The following is a 7,561-nucleotide window of genomic DNA, read 5'->3' on the forward strand; positions in this document are numbered from 1 at the left end:
GAAAACAAATTCCGTGACATTGTTTTGATTTTCCATGAGGTTGAGGTGAGTCCAGAGACACAATAGAAACTTAATTCATCTGAAATGATGCAGACCATATGATATTTTTAGTAGTACTTTTTAAATTTTTTGGAGTATTTTTGCACGAAAAAATATGTAGGTCACAGAGGAATTTTTGCACTTAATGTCTCCAATTTTTCTGGTTTAAGGCCAATATCATTATTCAAATTCTGTTTAATAAGAGCATACTAAATGCTGGGGATTTTTATGAACATTTTTCATGAATTTAACTTATAATAAACAATAATGACTATTCTGATACTCATTTAAATATATAGAGGATCAAAAATAGGTGGGTTCAGATAATAATACCAATTTATTCAGATTTTAAGCAGTAAGCTAATGTATGAAACTGTATCTGACGCCAAATTCCATGCTGTTCAGAGCATTATCTACTGAACACATGGATTTTTGTTTTCCACCTGGTTCAAAGAAATGTTTTTTTTTCATCTCTGCCATTAATACCCAAGTAACCTTAAGCAATTCTCTCCCTTCCATACGCTACTACTAACAATTAATAAAATCCCAATGTAATACCACATTCTCTACATTCAGGAGTACTATTTCTTCTTGACATAAAAGCAAAATCAAGATTCTTAATCATAGAAGATAAATAACCTGAATTAGTTGATAACAAATCCAGTGACTCTCCTTCTTGGCAGTTTGGTCAAGATTCAGTTTGGTCAATGTTCAGGAGAGGCAGGAAATGAGAACCGGAGGCACAATCTGGGCATCTGGATAGAGGAACATGGTGTTATTATTATATAAAAGCTTTCCCTTTTTCCAAATCATTCTAAAGACACATTTTAGAGGTTGCTGTTTAAAATGTTAGACTGTGGAGAGCTAGTTGTTTTCTGTTGACACATGAGGAACCCAAGGTGATTAAAGTACGTCCTGAATGTTGAACCACGCAGTTAAGCAGCACAGTTACTTAGAGACAGTAGATCTAGGAGAAGATAATGAATATGCTTTTACCCGTAAACAAGTGTCTGCCCTAGCACAAACATGATTTGCCTAGAAGCTGTTACTGTCAATGAATTATTTTAATGGTACCAGCTGGGGAACAGGATGTGGAGGTGGACAGATCTCTCATCCACTGATCATGAAGGTGAGCATCCAGGCTCCTATGTCTTGTAACCTTTTTCTTGTTAGCCCTGAGCAATTCATTCTCTCTCATCCTCCTTCTCCAGCTGTAAGTGGAACTAAAAATACTGCATCCATTTGCCTTGTTCCAAGAGCAAGATGGAGTTCATCTGAGAATATGCAATGAAGGGTCTTAGGGCTCTAACTTGTCAAGTCCACAGAACAGAACTCCCAAAAATGTGTGGAGAGGAACAAACAGCTGTATAAGAAAATAGATGACAGGATGTTCTTCTCAATTAATTGGTTTTACCTGTGGATTTTGTATTCTGCCACAATGGGGTGGGTTGAAGATTTTATATTAGACATACTTTCAGGATAAGGAAAAAACATTATCACTGGTATAAGTTTGTTCTTGTTTCAACATAGAGCCTTGCAAAGTACTTCTTTAGGTATCACTTGAGAATATCCAAGCCTAAAATTTATTTATATGGAAGAATAGGATCAGTTAAAGGACATATATAAATCCCAGGGCAGGTTTTCATTAAAATCATAGAACAGAAACTAGAGAATCAATACTGTAGGAAATAAAACTCTTGGTTTAGAGAGTGTCCTGAACCTTGGTGCAAGCCTGAACATCTCTTAACACACAGTCCAGTGCTGCAGCATCTACAATGTTCAAAAATCAGTTGTGAAAATATAGATCAATCTAGAAGAAGATCTATAGCAGCTCCCATCAACTTTCTACTGGAACCCCCTCTGGGGAAAAAGTCCCTATAACCTCCCTGTGCCTCTTTCCTTTCTTTCCCTTCTCCTTCCTCTCTCTCTCTCTCTCTCCCCCATTTCAATATCATAGTGTATTCACCCTTATTGTACTCTCCCTTCTTGCGATGATGCAAGATGATAAAATGCCTGCATGTTGAGATGAAGTGAGGTGAAGGAGGTAGGCATTGTGAAATAGCCTTAGGCTGCTATTGACCTTCTCACAATACATCCGATGAGTATCATCTGCTTCTGAACCATGGTTGACAGCAAGAAACTGAAACCTTGGAAAGAGGTTAACTATACTATTGTCCTTGTTTTGCAAATAAGGAAAGCTGAATCCCAGGTTGCACAAGTACTAAGAGGGACGTCTACTTCAAAATCGTCAGTTTAAACCATATGATTGGGAAACTCATACTTTTTTTCTTTGTGATTAGGTGTCTTCTCCCAAGTACAAATAAAGGCTTAAAACCTTCATCAATTGCGCTCCAGATTTGCCTGAATGCCTTCTCTTAAAAATCCCTGCCAACAAAATTATTACAGAAGAACTTAAAAATTTAAATTATAAGATTCAATTCTGCATAAAATGAAGACTTGTGGAAATTATAATTATTTTCCCTTTTCTCTCTCTCTCTCTATATATGCATATGTATATATGTCAATGTGATCCTTCAGGTGGTTCCTTTTACTTTTTGTATCTGTAGTATGTAACAGCATACAGACATGGAGCACCTCTGTCTCTCCTGTTTATCCTCTATCCAAAGAACCTTTCAAAAAAACGTTGTTGGAAATGCCATGGATTAAAGCACGTGAGGGTCCTCAGGGGAAAACTCCCACAGGCATTTTACATCAGCCAATGTGTATGTGATTATAATTTGAAAAATAAAGCCCATATTATTATAGTGGTCATATAGATGGTCTTGAGGCTTACTTGATTTATATATTAAAAAAAAAAAGATTTATTTATTTATTTATTTATTTATTTATTTATTTGAGAGAGAGCGAGAAATAACTTAAGGAGGGTCAGAGAGAGAAAGAGAATCCTGAAGCAGACTCCCTGCTATGCACAGAGCCCACCTCCAGCTGGATCCCAGGACCCAGTTATGACCTAAGCCGAAATCAAGAGTTGGATGCTTCACTGACTGACCACCCAGGCACCCCTTGATGTAAATCTTGAGGGTGATGAGCTGAAAGATTCAATACTTTTGTATTGTTCTAGCACTGATGTAACGTGACTATTTTTCTCTCTGTCTTCTAGAATAATTTCATCAAAGACTGGAGATGTATACTATATGTACACTTATATTTTTAACTGCTCACATCATCTGATAAGTTAAATATGCAATGAGAATATAGAAGAGATTATATAGGTAGAAGATGTTAAGTGCCCTGCAAAAATTCTAATGGACCTATTCAGTTAATTTAGCAGGGTCACAATATACAATGTAAGTACAAAACACCATTCATATTCATATAATTGAAACAAAACAGAAATTAAAATTAGAAACAATACTATGTAGAATACCATTTTAAAACAACATTTGAAGGGTGCCTAAGTGACACTGCTGGTTGAGAGTCCAACTCTTGGTTTTGGCTCAGGTCATGATCTTATGGTTTTGAGATGGAGCCATGTGTCAGGCTCCAAGCTCTGTGCAGAGTTAGCTTGAGATTCTCTGCCTCTCCCTCTCCGTCTGCCCCTCCACAGACTTGTGTGCTTGCTTTCTCTCTCTCCCCCAAATAATAACATAAATCAATAAAATCTTTAAACAAATTTTGAGGAATATTTTTTCTTCTTTTCTTTTCTGTTCTTTCTCTTTTTTTGTTTCTTTTTTTTTTTTTTTGAGAGAAGGAGAGAGAATGTGTGAGGAGAGAGGAAACGGGAACTGGAGAGAAAGAATCTCAAGCAGGCTCCATGCCCAGCACAGAGCCATCTATAGGTTTCAATCTCATGACTCTGAGATCATGAGCCAAGCCAAAATCAAGAGTCATTCGTTCTACCAACTGAGCCACCCAGGTGCCCCAGGAATAAATTCCAAAAGTATATTCAAGACCTATATATGAAAACTAGAAAACACTACTCTTAGAAATTAAGCAGAAAAATGGAGAAATACACTTCTTCATTGGGTTAAAAGACTCCACTTTCAGGGTCACTTGGGTGGCTCAGTTGGTTAAGTGCCTGCCTTTGGCTCAGGTCATGATCCCAGGGTCCGGGACCTGGTTCATCATTGGGCTCCTTGCTCAGCGGAGAGCCTGCTTCTCCCTCTGCCTGCCACTCCCCCCACTTGTGCTCTCTCTCTCTGACAAATAAATAAAATCTAAAAAATTAATACATAAATAAAGACTCCACTGTTACCATGTCATTTTATGTTTTCAATACAGTTCCAATAACAATCTCAACAGTATTTTTAAAGAAATTAGCAATTCCATTCTGAAAAGTATATAGAAATACAGAAATTTAAAAGAACCTAGAAGATTAAGTCCTTTTCAAAACACACACACACACACACACACACACACACACACACAGAGCATAGTTTGGATGCTTACTCTACTTAAATTCAAGAACTGTTATAAAGCTCCCATAATCAGTGCTGTGTGGTGTTGGCATAGGGAAAAACACTGAAAGCTTGAAACAAATAGAATGCCTAGAAATAGGTCTAATTATATGAACTTTTACAAAGATGTCAAGTAATTCAATTGGGCAAGTATAGACTTTTCCACAAATTATACTGAATCTATTGGTTATCCATATGAGAAAAAAAAATCTAAACCACAACCTCACGTCATACCACACACAAAAATTAACTCAAAATGAGTCAGAGGTCTCAATGTTAAAACTACATCTATAGAAATTCCCAAAGAAATCTTTTTTACCTTGGAGTAGACCAATACTTATCAGATACAAAATAATCATGAACCATAAGAAAAAAAATGAAATTTGTCAAAGTTTTAAAACTCGGCGCTTATCAGGTAACAACATTTTAAAAATGAAGAGGCAACCCATGGACTAAGTGAAAAATTTGTATATATGCATAACATATATATGACAAACATCTGTATTATATGTAAAGAACGTTTACAACTTAGTAATAAGGAAACCAGAACCCTTTGGTTTAAATAATTATGCAAAGGACTTGAACAAAAGTACACAAAAGAAGGTATACAAGTGGTCAATAATAAGATGAAAAAAAAATCTCAACATCATTAGTCATCAGGGAAAGCAAATTAAAACCACAACAATGCATCACTGCAGGTCTTCTAGAATGATGCAAAGGAAATAACAGTAACAACTGACAAAGATGTTGAACAGCTGGGACTCATCTTGTGTTTTGATCTCTCTCCACAATTTTGTTGCCTAGTATTCCATACTGAACAAACCATGAGTCCCAAAGATAACTAATTGGGAGCTTTTTAGACTTTTGTATTTACTTCCTGCCTTCTGATGAATGTGAAAACAAACAAACAAACAAAACAGTGTTTGGAGTCAAGAACTTTAAAAATGGCTGCCATTGATTTCATGCCCTCACTGCTCTAGCTCTTAAGCAACAAGTACCAGGTTCCAGAAAAGTTTTATTATTGTAAAGGAGGCAGAAGTTCTCTCTGTGACGTGAGTCAACAAGTTAAAGACATCACAGGTCCCCTCACTGAAATTACGTTATTTTTATATTTGTCTGACATGCAGCTCTCTTAGAAACTCAGGTTCACTTAGAGAAAGGGAATTCCTAAATGTTTGGGTTCCAAGTAAAGGACATGGAATTCCTTATTCAAATTTGGATGTTTCTCAAACATGTCTCTCAGCATGGTTTCTAAGACAAAGCCTTTCTGTCAGAGGAGATAATTAATTCCTGGGAGAGAAAGTAGCACACCAAGACAAGATCCTTGAGCCTTTATGGAAACCATAAATATCTATGCAGTGCAAGGTGAAAATGATTTTTGTTGATCACATTTGNTCTTAGAGAAAGGGAATTCCTAAATGTTTGGGTTCCAAGTAAAGGACATGGAATTCCTTATTCAAATTTGGATGTTTCTCAAACATGTCTCTCAGCATGGTTTCTAAGACAAAGCCTTTCTGTCAGAGGAGATAATTAATTCCTGGGAGAGAAAGTAGCACACCAAGACAAGATCCTTGAGCCTTTATGGAAACCATAAATATCTATGCAGTGCAAGGTGAAAATGATTTTTGTTGATCACATTTGCAGAGCAAGATTCATTAAGGTTAGAATGAGCTATTTGCATGTGTTTACTCCATACTTCTTGCCTCTTGGCTATGGGACCAGAGCCATCTGCAGGTGACTTCTCCATGGTGTTTCAAAAGAATCCATTCTAAATTCAAATCTCAAGTGTTATCTAAAACCTTTTTGAGGCTTTCAGCAAGAAGGGAAGCTTTTGATTGATAAAAACACTTTCTTGAAAACTGTTGATCTGATACCAAATTATTTGAATAGTCTCTTCCTAGGTGTGTGGTATCTTTCATATTGAAAGTTATTTATTTGAGAGGAGGACAGTTTGAAGATGGGATTATTTCTGTACACCCCGAAACATCATTAAGATCTTCTAAGTCTGTAAGGTAAGTTTTTATTATTGCTGATGCATCTTAAACATTGTTCCTTCCCATATACATTAATCATTGTTTCAGTCCCTTCAAATATAGTATTAGAGTATTCTATCCTCACCCCAGTTCTTCAAAGGACAGTTGGTAAATATCATTCACCTAAGCTGACAGATGAACAATTTGAAAAGCAAGGAATTGAAGCCAGTTGTAGGACCCTGCTCTTTGTCACCAAACAGCATGCTTTCACAATGAGACATCTAGTTTAATCATCTAGACCACTCATGAGAGTGAAAACAAAATGTAAATGCACTTCTCACGTAGAAGAGACATAATTATGAATAATAAATGATGTATGTCATCAGCTGTGTAGTCCAAGCATGAATGGAGAATTCTTTCTGGTAACAAAGGCCACAGATAATTGAGTCTGTATGCCTTCTTTTAAGGTCAAATTGGAGAGGATTCTTCCTGAACTTCTTGCACAGTTAAATTATTGCCTAACTATCACTCAAAATGTCCCAAATTCCTGTATCCTAGGTGCCTACACAGTTACAAAAGAGATGAAAGTCCTCTGTGTGCACACCGTGGTGGTGTTACGTTCAAATNCGGTGGTGATATGTTCAAACAGGTTTCCTTAAACAGTTCTCATAAAAACCTTTGATATGGATATTATCAATCTTGCTTTAGAGATGAGGAAACAAGGATGTAATGTGCTAGAAAGGTACTCCAGATAAAAGAAGATGCAATTGGAAACATCAGAATTCTAACCTGGTCTTTATGATTTCCAAGCCAAAACACTTAACTACAGTGGAAATCCTTTTCAACATCTAACAGATGGTTAGCTTTGGAGATGGATTGTAGGAGGGAGATCTAGGTCTGAGGGAGAAGTCAAGATAAAAAGATCTTTCAATGAATTTACTACCACATTTTATTTGATAACTGGGTGTTCTAATATGTGTGTGTGTGTGTGTGTACGTGTGTGTGTCTCCTAATGAAATTTTGTTATATACACTTGCCTCCAAAGTAGCAATAAAGCAAGTATAATTATTTTTTTGAAATATTTTATGTATTTACTGAGAGAGAGAGAGAGTGCAAATTGAGAGGGGGAGA

Source organism: Ailuropoda melanoleuca, unplaced genomic scaffold, assembly GCF_002007445.2.
Source record: "Ailuropoda melanoleuca isolate Jingjing unplaced genomic scaffold, ASM200744v2 unplaced-scaffold4728, whole genome shotgun sequence".
Classification (NCBI taxonomy): domain Eukaryota; kingdom Metazoa; phylum Chordata; class Mammalia; order Carnivora; family Ursidae; genus Ailuropoda; species Ailuropoda melanoleuca.